The sequence below is a fragment of the Theropithecus gelada genome, chromosome 8 (assembly GCF_003255815.1).
Source record: "Theropithecus gelada isolate Dixy chromosome 8, Tgel_1.0, whole genome shotgun sequence".
NCBI classification, from domain to species: domain Eukaryota; kingdom Metazoa; phylum Chordata; class Mammalia; order Primates; family Cercopithecidae; genus Theropithecus; species Theropithecus gelada.
Genome location: NC_037676.1, coordinates 7,743,614 through 7,770,842, shown reverse-complemented (window position 1 = coordinate 7,770,842; position 27,229 = coordinate 7,743,614). Strand labels below are relative to the sequence as shown.

The 27,229-nt window shown below is 38.8% G+C and overlaps 1 protein-coding gene across 1 annotated transcript in view; it reads right to left on the bottom strand.

The window, feature by feature from the left end:
- Positions 1 to 27,229, bottom strand: part of CSMD1 (CUB and Sushi multiple domains 1) — a 2,061,182-nt gene that overhangs the window by 889,951 nt on the left and 1,144,002 nt on the right. The window lies entirely within an intron of this gene.

Sequence of the window (27,229 nt, the reverse complement as noted above, 5' to 3'; positions counted from 1 at the left end):
GTAGGAAGAGTAATAGAGGTTGAGAACATATAACTACCCTCTCCTTAAAATCCTCCTGGCTCCTCCCAGTTTATCAACTCCATGCTTGTTTCCTCAGACGGCGCCCTCCACTGCCAACGCACCATTGCTTCCCTCCCCATTGTCGTAGGAAATTGTCTTGCCACAGCTTCATGCCAACCTCATGGGACTAGCTTTCCGTTTCTTCTGTCACTTGGAAATGCACAGATGAATATGCTGTTTTTCAAATAAACGTCCTTTAATTTATTTTTTACTTTTCATGACTTGAAATCTAAACTGGCTTCTTGGACTTCCGATGCCCTCAAACTAATTATCATCAATACCTATGTATATGTTGATTAGTGTGACCTGGAAACGGTTGTAGGGCTTTAGGAAAGCTGTAGCGGAAACTTGAATTTCTTTTTTTTTTTTTTTTTTTTTTTTTGAGACAGAGTCTCGCTCTGTGGCCCAGGCTGGAGTGAGTGGCGCGATCTCGGCTCACTGCAAGCTCCGCCTCCCGGGTTCCCGCCATTCTCCCGCCTCAGCCTCCCACGTAGCTGGGACCACAGGCGCCGCCACCTCGCCCGGCTAGTTTTTTGTATTTTTAGTAGACACGGGGTTTCACCGGGTTAGCCAGGATGGTCTCGATCTCCTGACCTCGTGATCCGCCCGCCTCGGCCTCCCAAAGTGCTGGGATTACAGGCTTGAGCCACCGCGCCCGGCCGGAAACTTGAATTTCTAACTTGGGGTTAGAAAATAGCAGCAAATATCAGAGTCAGGTACTAAGTATTGTAGAATACAAATGAATCAGACACAGACCCTGCCTTCCTATGGATAGGTAACTATAGCAGAAATATATAGTAAAATCTGCAGTAAGAAATTCACAGGTCTGGGCATGGTGGCTCACACCTGTAATCCCAACACTTTGGGAGGCCAAGGCAGGAGGATTGCTTGAGTCCAGAAGATCCAGACCAGCCTGGGCAATGTAGTGAAATCCTGGCTCTACTATATATATACACACACATACATACACACATATATATGTGTGTGTGTATACACATATATATTATATATTATATATATTATATATACATATAAAATCCAGGTACGGAGGTGCATGCCTGTAGTCCCAGCTACTCCAGGCGGCTGAGGTGAGAAGATCCCTTGAGCCTGGGAGGTCAAGGCTGTAGTGAGCTGTGAACACACCATTGAACTCCAACCTGAGTGACAGAGTGAGACCCTGTCTCAATTAAAAGAAAAAAAAAAAAGAAATGCACAAAAATGGAAATGCCAGAGGAATATCAGAAAAGGTCTCATAACTAAATACTTGACTTGGTGTCAAACAATAGGTATGGCATGGCCATACTAACAAGGGTAAAGTTACTAAAGGTAGTTATATAAGCATCAGCAAAGCATGGAGGGTGAATAGAGCACAATTTCCACCTACATGATCATGAGAGCTCCAGCCTTTACACTGTTATGCAAGAATGCTCAAAGGCTAACAGAGAGGGCATCTCCTGGGTCCAGTTTTGGGGAGCAAGTAACATTGTGATAGAAAGTAATTATTACTTCACATATTTTTGACCTGATTTGCAGCTCATGACATTCCTAAACTAATCACAGGCAAGGAAAAAGGAATACTGTGATATTATATCATGTCCTCTACATTTCACACCTCGAATTTTTCTATAAAGATAAATTTTCCCCCTCCCCTTAACTACTTTATTACTCCAAGGCCCAGTTTGCATGAGAACAGCAGAACGAAGACTGGAATAATTCTGCCCTTTTATTTAAACCAGTTTGCAAAATAATGATGATTTTTCCCCATCGCACCACTGCACTCCAGCCTGGGAAACAAGAGCGAGACTTCGTCTCAGGAAAAAAAAAAAAAAAAAAAAGAATCCATTTCCTTTATTTGGGAGCTACTGTGGAGAATGAAACAAAAGTCTCTCTAAAGCACTTTGCTTGCTATTAAATCTATGAGTGCTGCCATTGGTCAGAAAGTTTATATTTGTTCCCAGAGAAGCTGGTGGCCAAATTAGAAACCAAAGTGCACAGCTAAATGGAAGGAACATTATTGTCTCATCTACGGATAGCAGTTTCTAAGGATCAGAACAGCCTTTTGAGGTAATAGGTGCCTAGAAGGAATTCACAGAGATGCAGTGATCATCTGTCCTGGATATTTGGAGACTGAAGCATTGGGTGAGATATTGAACGATGCATTTAAAGGTCATTTCAAAGCTAACCTCCTAAGAGTCCTATGTTTCTAGGAATCCTCTCGGTTGATTTTTAAATATATAATAGCTCTGCCTATATTTTCAATGAGTATCTTCTTAATTGTTAAAAAGACCTATTATGAACAGCTTGCTTCCTTTTTACTTAATGTTTTCTCAACACGCCTAAGCTATCAAAGGGCCTTCATAAAGTAACTAAATGCTTCTGTATGTTTGAACCTTTGAAAAAAAAAGACAGCATAAATTAGCCAAATGGTGAAACAGATGTTCAAGAATGGCAAAGCTCACAGAGGTGACTGAAACGCCAACGAGCAACTGGCTGTCCTGTTAACAGAAATATCCTTGAAAACTGTAATGCACAAATATGCTGAGGGAGAATAACAGTGTGTAAATAAGCAAAATAGATAACATTGTACTTTTATTTTATAATCTTAGTAGTAAGAGTACCTATTGCCCTGAACATAATAGGCATTCAATAAATCATTGATTGAATAAAAAATATAGGCAAAACAAAATGGGGGAGGAAATGCGCTCATATAATTCAATCAAAATGCAAGCATGCCTCGTTATTTCAAATTAAAATATGTGAGTGTATGTGTAGGTGTGAGTTTATATCTGCGTGTGTGCACCTGCTAGTGTATAGTTTATTGAGATCACTACACAGTGACCTCGCGCCTGGCTAATTTTTGTATTTTTAGTAGAGATGAGGTTTCACCGTATCGGTCAGGCTGATCTCGAACTCCTGAACTCAGGTGATCTGCCCGCCTTGGCCTCCCAAAGTGCTGGGATTACAGGCGTGATCCACCGTACCTTGCTGGTGATCTCAATTCTTCAGTTCATGAGTGTTAGGGCAAAATTCCAGGACAAACACTAAACTGTACTGATTGATGTCAAATCAAGTATTAAATAGAACTTTTCCAGGAAACTTGGCTCTGTTGCCCCCCAATGAGGGAACTCATTGATAGAATGGTTGAAATTGTGTTTTTATGTATGCAAGAAAACAAAATCCAATAGAATTTCAATAAAGTTGTTTGGAAAGGTTTATGCTGCAAAGTTTTAAATAGCTCATGAGCTTGATTTTGACCTGTCTTTAAAACTAAATTTAAAAATGCATCGATTGGCAAAATAAATTGGCATCAAGTGCATTTTTTGACTTCTTTAACCATGCTTTCGCTATGTGGTTCTCAACCTAAAGTCAATGTGTTTTATTGCTTTTATGGAGAAAAGAAGAAAACAACAAAACCACCTTTGACATTCTTTCACTTGAAAGACCAGGCACTGTATTCCCTAGTCCCTCTTCATTGTATTTCTGTGATTCGTGAGGATGTCTAGGGACTTGTAAAATTCCACATAGCACATATATCAATTAAATTGTTTATCACAAAATCACCAAATATTAGCATTAGAAAGGATTTTAGAACTGGTTCCTAGTTTTTCAGGTCACACATTTTTAGAGGTTCAAATTAAAAAAAATGAATATGATTCTAATTATAGAACCTAGTGATTACAATATATAATATCAAAACTACAATAGTTCACTCCTAGCTTTAAGTCAGCTACATTAATAACATCCATAGACATTGAAAATTAGTAAATATGTGCAAATCAGCCCATGATCTGTGTCTGAAGCACCGAGACTTTGCATCAGGCTGGCAGCTCCTCAAGAGTCCTGGCCCTTGGGTTGGCCACACTAGCCACAGCGAAGCCTTTCCCAGAGGAAAGGCTCATCCTCCAAAAGTAAAAGGAAAGCTACTGCTTCCAAAAGCAGTTTTTTCCATCATTTTGCAGCATCAATTTTTATATCGAGCTAAAAGCTCTCTTCTTCCTAACGCATACCCTTGTTCCTAGTTCTGATATTTAATAAAATGCACACTAAATAGAACTAGGAAACACAAAGGGCATACGTTCATCCTGCCTGATTCAACCCTGATCTCTTCTCCTTGTCAAACAACCTCAGGTTTTCTTAAAAACTCTTTTTTATGGCATCATTGTAATATTCCCATTTTCCAAGCCTCTTGTAGAATCATCTGCTTGTCCATTTTTATGTTAAACATTCAAAACTAATTCCAAACCTTCTCATGAGGTTCTTTCACTTTTCATTTCACTACATTCTATTAGTACACCCTGACTCAATTAGATTTTAGATACCCATATCAATACTACTACTAATTTATACTTAGAGTAAACAAAAATCCTGACAGTTGGCTGTGCATGTATTATACTCTCAGGGCTATATTTTAAACCAATGTTATATGATCTCATTCTCATTGTTCATTACTAGTATTAAATATTTTTTGACTAATTTTCTAGGGAAGAATTGGGTTCCAGTTGTAGATCTAGGTCAGAAATTGTAAATCGTGGGGAACAGTAGTAGAAATAACACATTAATCTCTTACCTGTATGGAACTTACATCAAGAAAATGTTGACAGCTATAGTTTCTATTTTTTAGAACACTCATAAATTATATTGTATTTCAAAGAGAATCTGAAACTAAAACCAAACTAATTTAGAAGCCTGCAAAAAAGAAATGTCAAGATTAAAATTGGGAATCAGAAAAAAAGAGTTAATATTTTATTTCAAAATTGTCTTTTAAAAAGTTGGAATGTCAGTTTTCAAAAATACATTAGCAGACGGCTGCTATCATAAATGGGAATATACTATTAATAACATTTGTTCCACAAACTTGACATTAAAAACATAAAATTTTAAAAATGCACTGAAGATGTTCCTAGAATTAAAATTACAAAAAGTCACGAGGTCAGGAGATCGAGACCATCCTGGCTAACACAGTGAAACCCTGTCTCTACTAAAAAATACAAAAAACTAGCCGGGCGAGGTGGTGGGCGCCTGTAGTCCCAGCTACTCGGGAGGCTGAGGCAGGAGAATGGCGTAAACCCGGGAGGCGGAGCTTGCAGTGAGCTGAGATCCGGCCACTGCACTCCAGCCTGGGCGACAGAGTAAGACTCCGTCTCAAAAAAAAAAAAAAAAAAAAAAACTACAAAAAGTCAACATTAGCTCACTCAATTTATTAGTTTGCTCAATTTGATTTCTAAAGCAACCCTGAAAAGTAAAGATTAGTATTCACATTTTGCACATGATAAATGTTGTAATGAGTTTTTATTTCAGTATCATTTTCTCTTTTTATTTATTCTTTAGAGAGTTTGAATAAATGATTCCATAGCACATCTAATGGAATCAATTCTCAATTATTCACTGTCATGGCTTGTAAATTTTTAGTTTCCTTGAAAACCTTACTTTCCCTTTTTTTTTTTTGTAATTAACACAAAATCATCTGCTAAGCTACTCCACTAAAATTACTTTTGTTGTTTGTTAACGAGTTTATCTTTTTATACTTATCTTTACTTCATTGAATGAAATCCTTTGAAGACTTTATTTACTTAATATTTATTGTGTGCCTACTATGTGCAATTATTAGCAAAGATATTTCAGATATTTAAAGTCAAAGTTGGTTTCAGAGTAATTAATAGTCAGCCAAAGGTAAAAATGACAAATAATATTCAGTCTTTGTGTACATGAAACATGAGACAGATATGAGAAAAATATGGAAATACATAAAAGTTAAAAAACAAGTTATATCTATATTAAAAATTAAATATTTGGTTCGTAAGTTCTGAATACGTGTAGAAAAACTGTAAATCACAGATCCTTTTATGTCAATGTATCCAGTTGGAAGTTTAATATTTGAATATTTTAAAGAGAAATTTGTTATAGGATACCATGGAATGCATTTTCAAAGAGACAGGTCACGGAGTGAGTGACAGGAGCCCATAGTGGGCGGAATACAGACCCAGTCTGAGCACTGTAAGGAGGTGGCTGGTCTTGGGGAAATGTTTTAAAGCATTTGATTCTCAGATCCAACATCTGCAAAATGTGAATGAAAGTAATACTTCCAAGACTTGTTTTAGGAATCAAATAGATATAATGTACCTCTGAAAATGATAAAGAGGGACAGATACTGTAAGTAAAATTTAGAGTAATGTGATTTACACCCAGCAGAACTTTCTGTTGCATGCATACAAGGTTATCTGAGAACAATGATGACGAACTGAGAAAATGTACTCAAACGGCCAAATGTCTAGCATTCAGCACTCATAATATTCAGTCGTTGTTGTTACAATGATACAATGTTAATATAATTAAATTTCCATCCCACTCTCAACAAGGCCATCTAAACCTGCCCCTCCTACCATTTTTATTATATACATAAGTGAACAGTACTTTAAAAATTTTTAAAGGACAATATTGGCATTAACTTAGAAAGGTTTCTTTTTATTTCCTCTTTAAGAAGGGTGTTGAAGAGTGAGTCTGGCCTGTGGCTCAAATCTCAGGTAAGAGCAAGTTCCTGACTGATAGGTGGATGATATTTAGTGAGTCAAGGAAAATTAATAATGGCATCAGCAGATCAACTTCAAGTCAATGACAAATCCTTCAGGAAGTCCCAGAAGTTCTATTTGGTAGACGCGCGCGCGCGCGCGCACACGCACACACACACACACACACACACACACACACACACCCCTCACTCACCAACAAATTGACAAAGAATAATTCTAGAACCTTCACACTGTAATCCATAGGAGGTCCAGGGAGTCGATGTATGGATTCAGAGAGAGCAATCTGTTTGGCAATGTGATTAACTGTAACTTCATCATTTTTCAGTAGAATTGTCACAGGAGGAAAAAATTGGATTTTTAGGAAAGTAACAACTAGAGGCCAATGTCATTTGAAAAGGCAAGGGGGTGTCCTCCCATCTGCAGATGGAAGGAGATCTGGGGGTAAGCAGCTGGAAAGTCACTATTTGAATTCATCATGGTCAGGAATTGCAGCCTCACTAGTTTTATTTCTGATAGACTGAAATACAGATCTTCCTCGACAATGAGGTCGTGTGACCCCAGAACTTATGAGCAAAACATACTCTGTCACCTAGAAGAATCAGAAAAGATTTTTTTTTGTTTTTGTTTCTGAAGGGAAAACTGTCTCTTAAATTTAAACTAAAGTTTTATCTAAAATTCTTGTCAACATTTGTGCATTTAAAAACTCACATCAGAATGTTCAATTTTTATTTTAATGAATTAGGATTTTAAATGTGTGATATGCAGATACTGCACAAACTTTAAAAGTTAAAAAAGGTTAATGATGTATAATTTTATAACACAATAAAGGTCTCCTGTGATTTAACTTTCATATTATAGTTTAAAATGCATAGGCATATTTAGAAGCAAGAAGTATCAATTATAAGGCAAATCTATAGACATTGAATTGAAGGCGGGTAGATAGTTCATAGGAATTAGAAAACACATACAGCTAGGATAATAGCGCAACTATGCATCACTTAACAATGGAGACACATTCTGAGAAATGCATACTTATCTGATTTGTCCTTGGGCAAACATCGTAGAGCGAACTCTCAGAAACCTAGGTGGACTAGTCAACCACACACCGAGGCTCTATGACACAGCCTGTTGCTCCTGACCACCCACCTGTACTGCATGGGACTGTCCTGAATGCTGAAGGCAATGGTTACACATAGCCTACCACATACCGAGGCTCTATGACACAGCCTGTTGCTCCTGACCACCCACCTGTACTGCATGGGACTGTCCTGAATACTGAAAGCAATGGTTACACAATGATATGTATATATGTATCTAAGCATATCCAACCACAGAAAAGGTACAGCTGAAAATTCAGCATAAAAGATAGAAAACGCTACACCTGTACAGGGTACTTGCCATGGATGGAGCTTGCAGGACTGGACGTTGCTCTGGGTGAGTCAGTGAATGAGCGAGTATGAAGACCTAGGACATCTCTGTACACTACTGTGGGCTCTATAAACGCAGTGCACTTAGGCACACTAAATTCATTTAAACATTTTTTGTCTTCAATAATAAGTTAACAGTGTACTGTAACATTTTGTATTTATAAAGTTTTTGATTTTTTTTAACTTTTTTACTCTTATAATAACACATAGCTTAGAACACACTTTGTACAGCTGTATAAAATATTTTATTTCTTTATATTCTTATTCTGTATGCTTTCTCCTATTCATTTTTTTTTTTTTTTTACTTTCTAAACTTCTTTTGTTAAAAATGAAGACACAAACACACACATTAGCCTAGGCCTAAACATTGATCATCAATATCACACTACCTTCCACCTTCACATCTTGTCCCACTGGAAGCTCCCCAGGGGCATTAGGACCCATGGAGCTGTCATCTCCCATGAGAACAATGCCTTCCTCTGGACATCTTCTGAAAGAGCTGCCCAGGGCTGTTTTATAGTTAACACTAAAAATAATAACAAGAAGCAGCAGTAGACTCTATAATAAAAAGTATAGTCAATATATAAACCAGTAACATGGTTGTTTATGATCATGATCAAGCATTATGCACGGTACATAATTGTATGTGCTAGGCCTTTCTATAACACACTACATGTTTGTTGCCACCAGCATCATCACAGATATGTCCACAATGCACCACGCCATGGCATGATGATGACTACCATGTGAATAGGTGACAGGAATTTTCCAGCTCCATGAGAATCTTATCCAATCATCTTTATTTATGTGGTCCGTTGCTGATTAAAACATTTTATGTGGTGCATGACTGTACAGATGACATAGATAAACATATGTAAGTTTTGATTAGCCCAAACTGATCAAGAAGATGACAGTTACTCAAATTACCTTCCTCTCAGGTTTTTCATGGGTGAAACCCAGATAAGGATAGAATGTATGTCACAGGACTAGTGTGTGGATTAATTGGGTTAGAGCACATCAAATATTTGACTTTAGATTAACTTGACATTTAAAATAAATATTCACAAACATTAGCAGTTATTATCATTAACTCACCTTATTTCTTTAGCCCAAGGATTTATTTATTTATTTATTTATTTTGAGATAGAGTTTCTCTCTGTTGCCCAGGCTGGAATGCAGTGGCGGGACCTTGATTTACAGAGCCTCTGCCTCTCTAGTTCAAGCGATTCTCCTGCCTCAGCCTCCCAAGTAGCTGGGATTACAGGTGCCTGCCACCACATCTGGTTAATTTTTTGTATTTTTAGTGCAGACAGGGTTTCATCATGTTGGCCAGGCTGGTCTCAAACTCCTGACCTTAGGTGATCCACTGGCGTTGGCCCCCCCACAGTGCTGTGATTACAGGCATGAGCCACTGCCTCTGGCCCCAGGATTTATTTTTTAAATATGAATTTTCCAGATCCACAGCAGATCAGATGATGTCTCTTAGCAATGTAGTCTCAGGTGTAGAAGCCCTGCCAGGGTGGGGGAAGGCAGGATTCTAAGCACCTCCATGCTCCTGACATCCCCTCCCCTTGCAAGTGGGCAGGACCTGTTACTGGCTTTTAACCAATAATGCCCGAACCTTACAGGTGACGTGGCATCACTCCCATGATTATGTTACCTCACAGGGCAAAGGTGAAGACATTTTGCGATGTAGAAAGGTGCCCTAATCGGTTGATTTTTAAGTTAACCAAAAGAGAGTTTATATGGGAGAACCTGACCTACTTAGCAGAGCCCTGAAAAGTGTTCCAAGTCAGAGAAGGAAGCAGAAGTGGTCCTCTCCAGCTGGCCTCCAGGAAGGCACTGCCCAGTGTGGGGAGGGACAGTCGGCTGACAGAAGTGGGCAGTTTGGGGGTCCTGAGCATCTCAGCCCTATACTTGCAAGGAGCCGAATTCTGCCAATTTCAATACGAGTGTGGAAGATAATTCCAGCCTAAGGTGAGATCACAGACTTAAGGAGTCCTTGAGCGCCACTTCTTGAGGCCCCGACAGAAGACTGGCGTGAGGGATCCTGGTCTCCTGACCGACAGAGCCCTGAGGAAACACTTATGCCCTGCTTTTAGCTGCTGCGTTTGTGGCCATTTGCTACTCAGCCACAGAAAAACTAATACAGAATGCTTCCTTATAGCAAGTCCCAGTCCCTGACACTGCAGTTCCAGCTCCTACGTTCCTTTTTGTCATAAGTGATTAGGAAATATAGTTGGGTGCCAATAATTGCACGTCAAACCTCATCTCGACTGATTTAGATGTATTTGCTTCCATCATGCGCTCCCTATGCTAGTCTGACTTTTGAACTCTATCCATTTTCTCTCCGTATAAGTAAAGGTAAGTGTATATTTTCTTGGTTTCAAAACAATCAATGATTTTTATCTATTATTTATTTATTCACTTCTGCTCTGTATATCTTGGATGGAGCACTTCTTTCCTGACACGTGGTTTTTATTTTCTCTAATCTTCTTACTATCCTGGTGATATTTCTCTCTCTCTCTCTTTATAACTATATATACTTACTTAGTGCTCATACTGAATTTATTTTTGCTGTGATTGCTGTATGGGGTTCATAACAAGCTGGCATTTTCTACAGGCAAAAGCCAATGTCAGGAAGAATCAGAAGCTGTCAGGACATTGATCCCTCCCTTAATACCTGCATATCCTCAGCTGGACCCATGTGTTCTGCCCAACAGGGGAGCTCATTCTATTGCAGTCCCACTAACAACAGAGATCACCAAATCAAAAAGAAATATCTTATTAAAGAGAGTAATTAGAAAAAGACTCATTTTTTTTCAACCTTCTCTAGGCATAGTTGATGTTTTTTAAAAAACATTTAGGACTTATTTCAATTACTAACTACTTAAATTCTCTGAGTTTTTAATTCAGTTAATTGATCTGGATTTATACAGTTCTGATTTTATAGCAAAAGCCTGAGAAGTTACTTAATTTACTCAGTACCACTTTAATTTCACCTTTGTGCTACTCCTTGTAAATATGTACTTTGAACTGCTCAATTTCCTTCACTGTTCTAAAGTGCAGATACTAGATGGAATTTAATTTTCAGGCCAGATTTTTCATTTCAGATCCTATTATGCTCCTTGCAACATCTGTGTGATTTGATCTCTGAAAATAGAATGGTATTTCAGGTGGTCCTGAACTACAGGTGTCTAATTACAATTGTCAAATATTTAGTACTGTTGAAAATATTATTAGCAGTGATTTTAAAGAAAAGGTGGTTATTTATGAAAAGATGTTTATAAAACACATTTTTTTCAGTCCAGAAATACAAAAGAATGACATACAGAAGATATATATCTATATATACTATTGCAAAAATATACCCCTAGCCAGTCTTATAATAATATACTTTGATACGGAAGGTTCTCTGCTCATATAAACTTAAACTTAGTGACATGCATTCTTGGCCCTCAACATACAAGATTCCATTTAACAGCTGAAGGGATAGTTTTGTAACGCAAAGTTACACTGAAGGATAAGGAAGCCTACGTTGATAAATGGAAGTGTCTTAAATGATGAGATTAACTTAGTTTGAAGGAAAAATCAACCAGGGAATGGTTGATGAGAAAATGATGGAAAAGAGGAATAATAAAACAAAACCACAGGAACGGGGTGCATGTGAATGTGCACAGACAAAGAAACAGGGTGGACTGGGAAGGAAGGTTCTGCACCAGAATTTGGAAAGATGAAGTGGAGAGATGTGGGGTACACCATCCGCGGCTGCCGTCACAGGTTCCAAGGAAGGACAGACGAAAGGGAATCCTTGCTTAAATACCAGAAAGCAACCCTGCTGGTCGTAGCGGTTACTCCTTTTAGTACATCTAAATTGGAATCCATAAAATGAATGAGTCAATGAACAGCTCGAGGGTTAGAATGATGACTTCAGCAGAAACTGGTATCTGCGATTCAAATGAGTTCATCTAATGCTCCACATGGGCAAAGAAAAGTGATTCCTGGCTCTGTCTGCGGGAGCCTACCTGGGGAACAAGATCAAAGTCCCCAGGGAGGGGTCGATTTAGTGAGGTTGTGAATTGGTGACATCAGGACGTGCACAGGAAACACAGGATGTAAGCTCAATCTTTATGAAGCTCTTGTACAAATATCTTTTGAGAAATAATCTGTTGTAAAGATGATATTGTGAGACAGAGTATATCTTGTAATGGTATTCATACATTTGGGGGGTGGTGCCATTCTTAGGTCATATCTCTCATGAATTTCCAGTGTCTGCTGTATAGGCACATTTTGAGACTATATACACTTTTCTTTATATCAAAGGCTGCAAACACAGGAATCAAAAACCAAGAAGTAAGTCCAAAGATAGAATCAATAAGTCCACAGTGTACTCTATTTTGGTTTCAATAGCTTTGTTTTCCAGTGTCTCACTTTCCACTGTCCTTGCCTTTTCTCTTTGCCCTGTAAGCATTGCCACTGAATTCAACTATTCAAAATTCGCATTTAGCCTAGCATGGTGGCTCAGGCCTGTAATCTAGCACTTTGGAAGACTGAGGTGGGCGGATTACTTGAGGCCAGGAGTTCGAGACTAGCTTGGCCAACATGGCAAAACCCCATCTCTACTAAAAATACACAAATTAGCCGGGCGTGGTGGCTCTCATCCTTAGTCCCAGCTGCTTAGGAGGCTAAGGGAGGAGAATCACTTGACCCTGGGAGGCGGAGGTTGCAATGAGCCAAGATCGCACCACTGCAATCCAGCCTGGGTGACAGAGTGAGACTCTGTCTCAAAAAATAAAAATTAAAATAAAAGAATAAAACATTAAAATTCACATTTATACACATCACAAGGGTGTGACTTAGTAGTATGTGAAAGTCCAGTCAAAGGAAGAAAGCTCAAAACTTACTAAAGGATAAAAACTCATAGATACTCTACAGACTAAAGAAAGAATTTATTTCAACATTGTTATCACAGGAAACAGAGATAAAGTTTTCTAATTTAAAAGAAATAAGAATTACTTCTTTTAGGTGGTTATACGAAATAACAGATGAGTATAATAAGTGCTTCAGCTTAGATAAATATCAATGTGTTTTTCCTGCATTGAAGCTCACATGACAACAATTTGTAGAAATGAATGTAGAAGGAATATTCCAAACCTATTTAGGTATAATTACGGATATCATTAAAGATGAATTGTTTTCCATGTAAAATAAGATTTCTGAGGAGCTAATTGGTGACAGGATATATTACGGTATCAATTTTCAAAGCATGAGCCTGCTCATTATGCTAGAAGGCAGAATATTTGAAATAACGAATTTGCATCTAGACAAGGGTGTGTATCAGGGCCCCACAAAGTATTTAAGGACTGGTCTTTTCATATTGACATTATACACATAAAAGTGGGAAATTCCAAATTGATAGCCCATCCACTCCCCACATGCCCATCCCCGAACCACTTTTGTTATGTCTTTTGGCATGGACACATGTAGTACTACCTATTTCTCAAGGCTGAGTGTTGTACTTCTATTCACAAATTATCTCAAGGGAAAAAGTGGAGACTTTTTGGCTCTGTTTGATCAGGTGGCCTCTGAAAGTTTGAGTCTCTGCACCTTGAGCAGCAACTCCCCACTGCAGGCCAAAGGAGTGCAGGGTGGCCTCTACTGGCACTGGAGAAAAAACATCCATTGCTAACTTAAGCTTTAGGTGATAGAGAACAAGAAACAAAGAAAAGGGTGAAGATCAGAAGAAAAGAGAAAAAAGCAGAACATAAAGAAGTAAAGGAGAGAGAGAGGACAAGAAGGTGAGGAACGAAGAGGGAATGTGTAAGGAAGTGACCACAAGGCAGATGTGAGCAGAACACATGGTTCTAAGGATGAGAGACTGAGGGTGCCAGGAGGGTGGGGCGGGAGCAGAGATGGCCATGCAAAGCCTGTGGGCTCCATGGATCAGAGATCCTGGCAGGGTAGAAGTATTGGGGGCCTGAGCATTGAAGAAGATGTGAGCTGGAAAGATAGCCAATTAAAGAGATGAATTCATAAAACTGAGCATGGAAGGGCTGCAGTCACTGGTGAGCACAAGTTTCCTGGACCTGGATGAACAACAAGAACGGCTGAGGCAGACTGGAGGAGATCTTTGCAGAAAAGGAATTCAAGAAATGGAGGCTCAGGTTGTTGCAAAGCCATCTATACAAATATTCTACAAGAACACAAGAACAGATGATTCTACAAGAATCAAGTAGAAGTATGGAGAGTATGTCCCTAAAACATGATTCAGTGACTGAGAATAGGAGTGGGGGGTGGTGTGTGCTGGATGTAGGGAGGTGGCAACCATCCTGTAGGCAGTGGATGCAGTGAGCTCATGTCCCAGAATCGGAGGTGGGATTTGTAGGGAGCGAGGGAGAATGGCCTGAAAGAAGCAGTGCAGGATAAGGGATACCCTCTCTACTCCCAGCCAAGTGGATGAGCATGTGCAGTGAACCACACTCTCCCATGTCAAGAGGATAGGGCTGCAGGGCTGCCTACTCATGTCGGCCATCTCAGCATGCACAAAAACAGAGTCCAGGCTTCATCAAAGTGACAAAGGGGAAAGTGAGGCAGACCAAGCTGAATGGTGACGGTGGGGAGGAGCCTGTGGAGGCTGTGAGGGGCGGGAGAGATGGAGGGGCAGGTGAGTGTCTGCATCTCCCCCTGCACGGGTTTGTAGGATCCCTTCCAGCCTCTTCTGTCTCCTCTAAGCACATCCTTCAACGATTCTCTGCTTTGTCTAACCCATCAGGGATTCCTCTCAGCAGAATCAATCCCTCCAACATCCACACAGGTTCCTATTTCATTTTAAAATATTTTATCTTGACCCCACCTTCCTCCCTAAATATTGCTCCATTTAGCAAAGTTCTCCAAGAATGTTCTCGACTTGATATCACCTCGTCCCCAACATCCAACTACATCTGCCATCCTCATGTTATCTGTCGAGCAACCCACGTCACTCCAACCAATGCCTGCCACCCTGACCTCATCATTCTTGAACCAACAGCAGCAGTGGCAGCAGGTGGCTAAGCCCACGTCCCTTGGCTTCAAGGACGTTCCTCTGAGATGCTGCTTCCCTTCCTTCACGTTTTCATTTTTCAGTCTTTGTTGATTCTTCATTTGGGGATGTAGTCCTGAGGCTCAGGACAAAGCAGTGAGTTTTCTTTGTGATCTTCGTACTTGATCAATTTTTCTTCTCACCTGACACTTATTATTTTATAACATGCTCCACAATTTACTTTTAAGAGGTATTATTATATAATGTAATGAGTTGGTATAGCATGCTCTATAATTTATTTTAAAAATGTATTTTCTTATCTCCTCCCAGGAAATGGTAAACTCTATGACGGCAAGGATCTTTGTCTACGTTGTTCACGGATAGTTCTCAAGCACTAATGTGACTACCTTGTTACAAGTAGATGCTCACTCAATATTTATGTAAGAAAGTGATTATGAAAAAAGTAGTTAAATAAAAAAGAAGGCACTTATGATAATAGAAGGAGGTCTTGTGCCCCTGTGAGCACTGCTCCCCTGAAGGACCATCTTCCCCAGTCTAGAAGGTGGCCGTGTGCAATGGAATAAGCCTCAGAAAAGAAACCATCGCTTGGAAATGGACCAATTCTCATGCTTTGGGAACACTTAGAACACGTGAAACTTTCTTAAAATCTCAGGAGTAATACATTTAACTCCAAAATACAAATCAATAATTCTTGCAAGATGAACTTTTAGTAGCGTGCACTGCCTTTGTATTTTGTAGTCTCTTTTGAGATAAATGCTTTTCCTTTTAAGAACACAGATAATGAATTATTTTCAGTGACTTGTAAATGCTACTATTTAAGAATATCCGAACAGTACAGCTTCAAAACTACTTGGCACATGTTAGAGTTGTATTAACTTTTGAGATACAGATAATACAGGCATAGTCGCTTAACTGCACTGGTTATGGGCAGTTTCACTTCTGCTTACTCAGCTTTTCTATCTCCCTGCACTGGAACTGCCTCACACAAGGAGATTTCTAAATTTGGTAGCTCCATTGTCAGGCCTTATGATACAGAATCTGGACAATGTGGAAGAGAAGGGGATGGAGAGCGGGCAAGAAGGGAGTTGGGAAGATGAGACAAGTGGGGGAAATGAGTAAGAGAAAAACTCCAGAGGGGGTAAAAAACAAACAAACAAACAAAAAAACAAAGACTAAGAAGTGGTGATCAAAATTCATATCAAGTTGTTGATTATAATATTACTTAACATAACAAACATGGGAATTGCTAAATCAATTCTAATCCATTTTAGGGTAGAATATTATATGGACATTACAATTCACTCGCAAAGTATTTCTAACATGGAACAATGTTGAAGATGTGATGCTCAATGGGAAAACATAGCATACATACCTACAAATGTCCATGCCCAGTAATCCATACAGCCATACACATTCACAAATAAACACAAAAACATGCATATGGAGAGAGCTTGAGAGAAATGAAAATACTCCAAAATATCAAGAGTAGTTACCTACTACTCTTGAAGCTATGGTTTTAAATATTTTTCTGTAGTCTCTATTTTCAAAATGTTTCTAATTAAGACAAATTATTTTCATTATAACAAAAAGATGTATTATTAAAACTAATGGACAAGGCTATGACAGTTATACTGTAAAAGAAGAAGTAACCATAGAGTTGTATCTTATTGCATACTAAAATCTGTCTTTGCAATTTAAAGTCGAGGCATCAAAAAAAATTATCTACATTTTTTTTTTATTCAGAAGAAAATACACCCACATCCCAATTTTAATTCGCTAGTCTGAACAACAGAACAAAATAAAAACAACAAAAATCAAAAGCATATTCTATAAAAAAAAAAAAGGTTTAAATATCAGAAATTCTATTTTCATGGTGAAATGTGCTAGTTACGAAGGTATAGTCTCATATATCAGAAAAACTTGTTTTTTAATTGCCATTTTGCCACTGTAGGCACTAATGAGTTTAACAGAAGTATTGATTAATTGAGTTCCAGTTGGTACAATGCCAGATGACTGAGTATGCTAATTCCTATGACAGTTTACTGCTTGAAACATGAATTTAATTTTCCTGATTTCATTAATCGTAACTGTGATTTACCATATAACAGTGTAACCATTTTCTTCTGAGAAAATTTCATTTTCATGGGTCATGCAGTATGAAACCTTGGAGTCTGCTGACTTTCTGAGTGAAGACAGGCTTTCTGTAGAATTTTCACTAGTGGGGTGTTACGTAGACATCCTTGACTTAGAATTCAACTGCATTTATCATGCCACTTCAGAGATGGTGTCTTGTTCTCTTGCTTTATACTTGCATTGCCAAATCTGTATGGGTGAGATAAATATTGAATCCCAGAAGTAGCCCCCTACTGCTGAGTTTCATGATACCGGTATATATTAATCAAATATTTTTTATTTTTTTACATCTAGACAAACATTACCAAACGTTTACATAATTGACATCATACTGTGATATGGTTTGGATCTGTGTCCCTACCTAAATCTCATATTAAAATGTAATCCCCAGTGCTGGAGATGGGGCCTGGTGGGAGGTGACTGGATTGTGGAGGTGGTTTTAATGGTGTAGCACCATCCGCCCAGTGCTGTTCTCATGGTAGAGTTCTCATAAGAGCTGTTTGTGCAGCACCTGTCCTCTCTCTCTTCTTCCTACTTGGGCCATGGAAGACACACCTGCTTCCCCTTCACGATGATTGTAAGTTTCTTGAGGCCGCCCCAGAAGCTGCTATGCTTCCTGTACAGCCTGCAGAACTGTGAGCCAATTAAACCTCTTTTATTTGTAAATTACCCAGTTTCTGCTACTTCTTTATAGCAATGCAAGAATAGATGAATACACACTACTCCTAACATGCTGTCCTATGAGTTCTTAATTGGTGAGGAGGAGAACTGCATGGGGATCAAACGGAAATCACGTCATAAATGCAAACACTGTCCACATCAAATTGCACTGGGGCCTGAGTATGGCAGACTGTATTCTAATTTGCCATATTTTACAGTCCTTTTCTATGGTGCCCCTCCCTGCAGAGGAGTAAACATTTGCACTCCAGTGAACTCCTAAGTACTCACATGGCCAATGAAAGCTGTTTCCTCCAAAATATTTCAAAGCCTATGTTTGCTTTGCCACAGCATCTTTCTCTCTGAAGAAGACTGAACATATTACAGATACAGGCTACTCCCTCAGGCTGGGGCCCAAAGTTAATAGGACAAGCAACCGAGTCACAGCTGATCCAGCATGGACATGAGTCATGAAATGAACACTTGTAAGCTGCTCAGACATGGAGGTCATTTGTTACGGCAGTGTAGCCCAGCTATCTTGACAGTTACAAAGAATCAAGTCGAATTTGGAATTTTTTTTATTTATACAAATAAATTTTTGTAATGGCATGGCAATGATTAGAAATATATATTGAGGGCTTCTTGTACATCCCACACTTTCTTCAGGAAAAAATAAAAATTAAAAATGACTGAGACACAGCTCTTTAGTCATAAAAATAACTAAGACAAGGTTTTCTACGAAGTTAGTGTAAAATGATGGGATAATTACATGGGCTTCATGAACAAAGAGCCGAAGTTGTACAGGAGTAACTGATACAACCTAGGTGGTAGAGTTACAAGCAATATTTACAAATGGAGTAATCATTAAACTGGGCCTTTAGCTTCAGGAGGGTTTTTTCTAATTAGGGAAGTGAGAAGGACCTGACAGGTTAAACCAAACTACATAAACAAAGTTCTTAAGATGTAAAGAGTTTGGCCTATATTTGGAATAACAAATGAAAAACAAAATCTATGATGGTAAACCCAAGCCAGATGGGACCTTGGAGAAGTCCTAGACAAATATCCCATCTATATATATGAGGATACCTAAGTCCAGAAATAGTAGGTGATTTGCTTAGTACCACGCCTCTGGAAATGGCAAAGTCATCTTCCACACCTGTTCTGTTGCAATGCTGTGCAGAGGTGAGGTTTGTGGTGGAGCCAGGTGGAGTTCACAGAGCATAGGGTGGGACATAGATGGTCCGAATGAATGGAATTTTAATACACTTCTTAGATTCCTCATAATCTTCAAATACCAGGTGTGATGATCCATTTACAAAGACCATTTCTGACAGAGATTCTATAGGTAAAAATGTGAAGAGAGATCCAATGGGGAAATGGATACAACACTAGGCCAGAGTGAAAAAGAGCTTATTCTTTTATAAAATACCCAGAGTTACCTTTGTTAAGTGAGAGATTATTTGATATAAAACAGGGATTGCTTCAATCCTTAAAATTGATCAGCCTTTGGCTTCCAGCCAATCAAATAAAGCCTACATTGCATGGTGAGGTCTCTGTATAAAATTTTCCAGCGTGATGGGGTCTCTGCACAAAATTGTTCTGCACATGTGTTCTTGGAAAAATTAGTGATTATGTGTTGATGTTTGCCTCTGTGAAGATAGCAATTTGTGACTGTCCAACTGAATTTTAATAACGTAGTCAAATCACTTAGATCTTAGCTATCTCTCTCTAGAGGGAGAAATGAGACATTTTGTCAACTGAGTAATTTTTTGACTCTCTATTTCCACTCTTTAAAATCATAATTCAAAGTAAAAGTTATATAATGTTTTTCTTTGATAAAATTCACAGAATAAGGATGGACCTTATCAAACCCTCAGGATTTCATTAATATGAATAAAAACTTCAAAGGCTCTTCTTTTGAGAAAAATGCTTAAAGTATTTTATGCTTGACCTTGATTTTATAACAATGATTTAAAATGAACTCTGTGCTATTTCTTACCGTTTTAATCAGTTTTTAATCTATGTTTCATTTAAGCAATATATAAATACTACTCTATCTTTAGATAATAATTCCAACCATTTGTAGAAATGGAAGGCCTACTTAATTATGAATAAAAGTGCATAGAGCAAGGTGTGAACTGCATAAATGGACTACTTTGAAGAGTACTCTTAAATTAATAATTTTCACCAAGTTCTCAAAGGCCTATTTAAAACATTACCTTTTTCTATGTATTTAATGCTGTTATAATCCTAAGAAGGACGTTTTTTCCATTTGTAATATCCCAAATAAAATAGTTCATAAGTGAGATTACATTTTCAAAATGACTTTGGGTTTTACACTCCTTTTAGGATTTAAAAGTACTGAATCATTTCGTCTAATGTCATCGGGAAATAACATGACTTGCATGGTGCATTTTTGTTTCTGTAGAACGTTCTAGTAAGATCAGGTTTATCATGACCATGTAAGTCCATATATTTTACAAATGGATTTGGCGAGTTGATTGAAGTCAGTTTCGGCAGTGGAAGCAGAATTAAAGTATAATGACATCGATCCCTTCTACTCTACACCTTCATGGTGCTATGAACTGTTCCCTTAAAGATCTTGGTATAAGTGAAATTTTACATTGTGTGATGATGTGATATTCATCTTCTCCTCCGTGCTCACCCAATCAGAAGCTCTGAGTACTATGATTCAACCTATCTCTACTCTACAAATGCATAGCATAGTGCCAGACACACCACAGGCTCTCCAAATATGTGTGCAGCAGAAGAGCACATGGGAAAGCCACCACTCAACTTCTCAAGTGAACGCCACTCAATCCCACTCACGGGTGAGTCTCTCTCGTTTTCCTTCAACACCTGTCCATGGCAGCCTACATTCACTTGGACTATTTTTTATCATTCTCTTTCTCTATAATATTTTAGGTCCAGAAATACTTTGTATAAATATCTTTGGAAATATATCATATTTTATTTAAAGGTGTGTAGTCAAGAATTTGGCTCCAACCTCAGAAATGCCTGGACTTTGTACTTGGTTTCTGGGAGGAGAATCTTTGCCATACTTATATCTTTGTTTACGGCAGGAGCTGGCCACAGTTGGATTTCAGGGCAAGGCTAACTACATCTAACAATCTTAGCGTGAAGTTGGTCCATGCCAGAAATACCAACTGTGTCATTTATGGTGGGAGCTTTGGTTTACAGGATGTCAGCTGACCTGAAGACTGAGTTCAACCATATGGGAAGTTAATCAATGAGTCATGCCTACATAGTGAAGCCTCAGTAATAGCTCTGGACACAGAAACCTGGGCCGTCTTCCCTGGCTGACAAACCTCCCTGAATATTGCTGCATACTGATGCTCAGAGGTCAATGCATCCTGACTCCGCAGGGAGCAGGCAGGAGAAGCTGCACATTTGGAAGCCTCCTGGGTCCAGCCTCAGGCATCTCTTCTTCAGGTGATGTTTAACATGTATTCTTCTTCTGTAATAAACTGTAACCATGAGTGTAATAGTTTTCCGTGGGTTCCATGAGTCCTTCTAGTGAATTATCAAGGCTGAGGGTAGTTTTGGGAAACCCAAACTTGGCGTTTGTATGAGAAGTAAGAATGTGCTTGTGAGGGTCATGCCCTCGGGCTTTGCGGTTTGGTTACCTCTGGATAATAGGTAATGCTTTAAATAAATAGCTTTCACATTGATCCCCTTTGAAGCTTAGAATCTAATACAAATCGAACCCCTCATTTGATAGGGCAGGCAGTAGATAGGTTGAGTGATTCATATGAAAGTAGGGGCAGCATCAGGTCGTGTTCTCCAACTGTTTCAGTCAGACCACTGTGAAGTTACTGAGAACTCTGTGCTCTGGGGAAATGTCCAGAAAAACAAAGATCTTTTAGAATTTCATCCCAGCCAGCAAGCGTAAAGTAATTTCAGTTAATTTTTATTTTATGATATATTAACAAAATTATCAGTTGAAATGAACTCAATGTTTATATATTACTAACACAGTAAACCTTTTTTTCCCTATTTGAATGTAGGGGTTTGTTAATATATTTTTTTAAAATGCACTTGAGGTTCCTTTGTGCAAGGTACCTTGTACATAAATTACACTGGTGGCCCGGATTTACCAATGATATCAGAAAATATGCATATGCATTGTTAACCATATTATTCATGATATATGAACATAAGAGACACTATTAGTTACATTCCATTAACTTTCACCATAATCCTGGTAATTATTATTATTATTATTATTCTTAACAAAGGTGACTGAAGACCACACAACTTTGTAAGATGAACTAAATGCAATACATGGTAACAGCAAAGTCCACATTTTGAACCCAGATCAGTTTGAAGGGAGAGAGTAGAGCTGCTTTATGCTGCAACACTTAACTCTAAAATGTGTTCTCTAAGAAAAATACACAATTATGAAAAGATCCAAAGCTCGCTTTAAGTCCAGGTTAGCACTAGAAATCTAGCCTCTATAATATAGAATTATTTTTAAAAATATATTTTCTAGTTGATATACTTCATACAAAATGAAATGACAAATGAAAGACAAAGTGTGGAAAGCATGACAGATATGTAAGTTTTCCTTGTATGAACGGGTGCTCTTAACTTGCTCCTCTCCCCTCCTTTTTCAGTATCAGTTGTAACGCCAACTTCTACTGACCTCTAAAACAGGACGTGGCTTTCTATCATATGCCAAAAACACACCCTTTAGCACACTGTCCTTGGTTCCTTCATGACTCCTCACCTGTTTGTTGGCAACGATGTTCACTTGTCTAATGTGATTGCAGTTGCCCATGGGCTTCTCATGGAGGCCAATGCACTGTGTACCTGCACTTGACAAGATCATTAAACCTTCCTTTGTTCTACGTGGACATTTTATCTTGGTTAGCATAACTTCTGGGATCCAAAACTCTAATAAAAGTAAAATACGAGCTGTGTTAGCAGATAGCATTGCTCATGGTGAAAATAACCCTGACTGGTAAATTGCATCTGACTGGGGGTACTATGAACGAACAACCTATAACATTTGAGAAGCCCTAGATTTGGACTAGTCAGGGCTGTGCCTTTGAACCTGCCTTTGAATCTGCACATGATGCCCTCTTGGGAGAATTCTGGGATTTAACTCCATGTGGGCATTACTTGGGAAAGGCTCCTATGGTGTGTCGGTTTCTGAGCTGAAGTGACCTCACACTCATCTAAGGGAAGCTTGTTCTCTTGGATATGCATATGGTTCTCAGGAGGTCCTGAGGTATGGTAACAGGAGGTCCAGAGAATAGGGTTTTTTGTTTGGTGTGGTTTGGTTTGGTTTTTGTTTTGTTTTGTGTTTTGTCTACTGTAAAGATTTTACCAAAAGAAATCTTCTAACTTTTCCACCGGCCCATTGAGCATCCTGTCTGCTTATCTTTCTAAGTGTGCCTGATTACAGACGTGGCCTATGAAGCCACTTGCTTTTAAAATGTCTAATGGAGCCTAAGAAAACCCACAATGCAAGTCATAGCATCCAACATGCCTGCATTCCAGGGTTTCCTGGCTCCTGGAAAGTCCACCTTTCTACCCTGGTTTAATATCTGTTTTCTGTGATAAATGTGTTTATATCTCATGGAACATCTAAAACCAAAACAATCATTCCATGCCCCAACCCTTGCTTGCTAAATCAAAGTTTTCTCTCCCATGTGCCTTTCTTTGTGCCATCAGTGAAAATATACTATCATTTTTTTCAACTTTTTAATCTGCCCTGCTGTGAATTTAATCCAATTCTCTATTCCCTTCTACCTCTACGACATCATAGCAGGTTTTTCTAACTCTTTTCCAAATTATGACATGTAACCGCCTTAACCTACCTAATACACAGCTTCCACTTAGGGGACTATGATGACTTATGGTTGCCTCTTAGACCAAATGTACACTCTTGGTTGTCATCCACCCAAGGGCTTCCACCAGGTGACCTCACTTTGCTTACTCAGATTTATCCTCTGATGTGGCCCTTTCATTTTCTCTTCCTGAATTTTTCTCACTTGTCTTTCATTACGTTCTCCTGGAATAAGTGTTCCTTCTCATAATTCAAATGTAAGCCTTTTTCCAGAACTCAAAGTTCACCTTTCCCAGAGCTTACAACTGTGTGCTACCATAAAATTCACCTTATCTTTGAGATTTTCAGCACCTGTATTTGTGGTATATTTTACTTAAGGTAGAATTTGCTTATACATGACCTTACTATATTTCTCTATTTGCTGAATAAACCAAATCTCTGAATATTTCTTTGATTATTTGTATTCAACATGCTTTTCTATGCAGGAACTCAAATGATCTCCAAAACAACTGAGTAAGGGAGGCTAGGAGAAATGATTAGGTTTATTTTGCCAATGAAGAGATTACACACAGAGAAGTTAACTGCCTATCACAACAGCATTGCCTGCCCTCAAAGGGCAAGTTAGGGCTAGTGTCAAAATCTCTTGGTCATGAGTTTCATGCTATTATTACTATGTCTTAGTTCATTCCAGGACCTACTACAGCAAATTACATTAGTCTGGGGATTTTTAAACAACAGAAATTTATAACTCACAGTTCTGGGGGCTGGAGATTCCAATATCAAGGTACCAATAGATTTGGTATCTGGTGAGATTTGCTTTATCTCTGCTTCAAAGATGGCACCTCCCTGTGGCATTGTCACATGGAAGGAGAAGCAAGAGAGATCCCTCAAGCTTTTCTAATTAAGGTGCGAAGGCCGGGCACGGTGGCTCACACCTGTAATCCCAGCATTTTGGGAGGCTGAGGTGAGGGATTACTTGAGGTCAGGAGTTTGAGACCAGCCTGGCCAACACAGTGAAACCCCATTTCTACTGAAAATACAAAAACTGGCTGGGCCTGGTGGCAGGTGCCTGTAATCTCAGCTACTCAGGAGGCTGAGGCAGGAGAATCGCTTGAACCCAGAAGGCGGTGGTTGCAATGAGCCGAGATGGTGCCACTGCACTCCAGCCTGGTCTACAAGAATGAGACTGTGCTCAAACAAAACAAAAGAAAACCAAAAACAAACAAACAAACAAAAAGGTGCTAATCCCATTCATGTGGGTAGAATCTTCATGACTTAGTCACTTCCCAGTGACCCCACCTCCCCGACTCTAAATATGATCCACATCAGATTTTGGGCTCCAACATTCAAATTTTAGTGGGACACCAACATTCAGACCACAGCACACTGTTTACAAAAATATTCTCTAAGCCTGACATCAAACCTTGCAGTAGGTTGTATCTTTGGTTCACTTCAGCAACTGTAAGTCACAAATATTCTAACACACATGCACACACTTCTCATATATGATCAATGAACAAAAGAGTAGCGTACATAGTCTCCGAGATTTTTTTTTCATTTCAAATGTTAAGCTACCCAGAAGAGAATTTCCTACTAGTTTTTCTATTTAAAAATTCTACGATCTTCTATTTTTAATGCAAATTATTCATGATGTAAAAAAAAACCCAGAAACTTAACCAGAAAAACAGAGTTTAATTTATTCCACTTCTTTTAGTTTAAAAGATTAGTATGTTGACTATAAAACTGACATATATCCTTTAGAACCTTATGGAAAAATGATCTCCAGAGGTTCAGAGGTCTGACTCTTTTTCCTGAGGCTGCAGTCTAGGTTTGTAGTAAATTCAGAAGGGCAGAAACAAAAAAATAAACAGGTTGGCAAATCTTAGTGAAGATGGCCCAGATAATATTTCAGTAAAACATACAACATTTTCACCTCATGTTTAAAGCTCTTGATATTTAAAAAAAGTTTTGACCAGCATTTATGGATCACCTTTTGTATTACAGGAAATCTGCTACATGATAAAAACTGAATAATAATTCATAAATAGTGTTCGCTCACACAAACCCATAGACTGCTGTTAAAATTAAACTTCTGTGGGAATCATAATTCGATAATTCAGCCAATATTTGTTGAGCTCTTTGTCTATGAGAGGACAGTTGCGGTTGGGGAAGACGATGCATAAATAACCACAGAAGTGGGCAGGGATATAAATTGAAAATCAAAAGGTGCAAAGACGAAGGTGGGATAAACCATGAGAAGAAAGGAAGAAAGTATGAGAAGGGGTTAAGGAGAAAGAGGGAGGAAGACACTTTTGATGATGAAGGTGCCCTATGTTGGAAGGTTGGAACATTATCGTAATTCCACACTCCCCTCCTCTCCTAGTAAATTAAATGATAGGCACCATTGTGGTTAAGGAGATGTTATTACAGCTCTTCAGCGTCTAAACAGCTATTTGTTATACAGAAAAATTTCCTAGACATTTTCCTAGTTTTGGCCAGACTAAAATTAAATTAGTCATTTCTTTGTATACTTAGTAAAACAGGACAAATTATTACCCTCCGTGGTCTTGGCCTTCGGTTCTGGTTGAACAAGCAGCTTTTCCCTCCAGTTTTGGCAGCATGACATCATCTACTTTAGTTTGGTTGAGGTGCTAGCTAATCTCCTAATGTGTCAAGTAAGACATGCTTTGATTTGATTTCTTGGCATATTCTAGGAGTGTTACTTTGGTAACAATACTCCACACACTATTTCAGCCCCACGTTCTCATCATTTATTCTGTGTGTGTTCGGGCTCAGGCTCAGATTCCTTGGGTCTAGAGGCACCTCCGCTATTTAACACCTTGGAAAATGACAGGCGTACGTCATCATCCCTGTCCTCAACTGCTAACCAAGTAGGGACCATAAGTAACTTCTGCCTCACATCTCAGAGCGCAGTGCTGCAACGTGACATAGGCACTCAATTTTTAAGTCGTAAACTCTGAAATGCTCTTGCTGGTATGAAACTGGGTTTGCAAATGAAGACATTCCCTCAGTCCCTGGGCACCTGGCACAGCTCTGCCTGCAAGCGAGACTGTGAGGGCTCAGAGGCAGAGTCCCAGGTGCTCTTCAGAGATGGGAAGTGCTCTGGGAAATCAGAAAAGGGGGACAAGAGTGAGGGAAAGGGTTGGGGGTGGAGACAAGGAGGGAGCAAGGAGGCACGTACAGTGGGAAGCGGTAGGAGAATTCAGGTTCCTCTCATCAGCAAAGCGCCAATGTGTTATTCCTTCATGTATTTATTCACATCATGAGTGAAATTCAGTGAGTCCTGTTAAGTACCAGGCACTGTTCCAGGTTCTGATGGAGCACTAAATATAACAACAAAACCTCCATTCATAGCTTACATGCTAATGGAGTCGTGCTATTTGCTAGGTTTCCCTCATATCTCTCTAAAATAAATGTCTCTTTTTTTGGTATACTGTAACTACCCGTCTCATATTGCTCAATTTGAGCTGGAAACACATGTTATAGTATACTAGAATTATAAATAGCAATATTTACAAGTAATGTCAAAACCACGTTAATTAACTCCTCA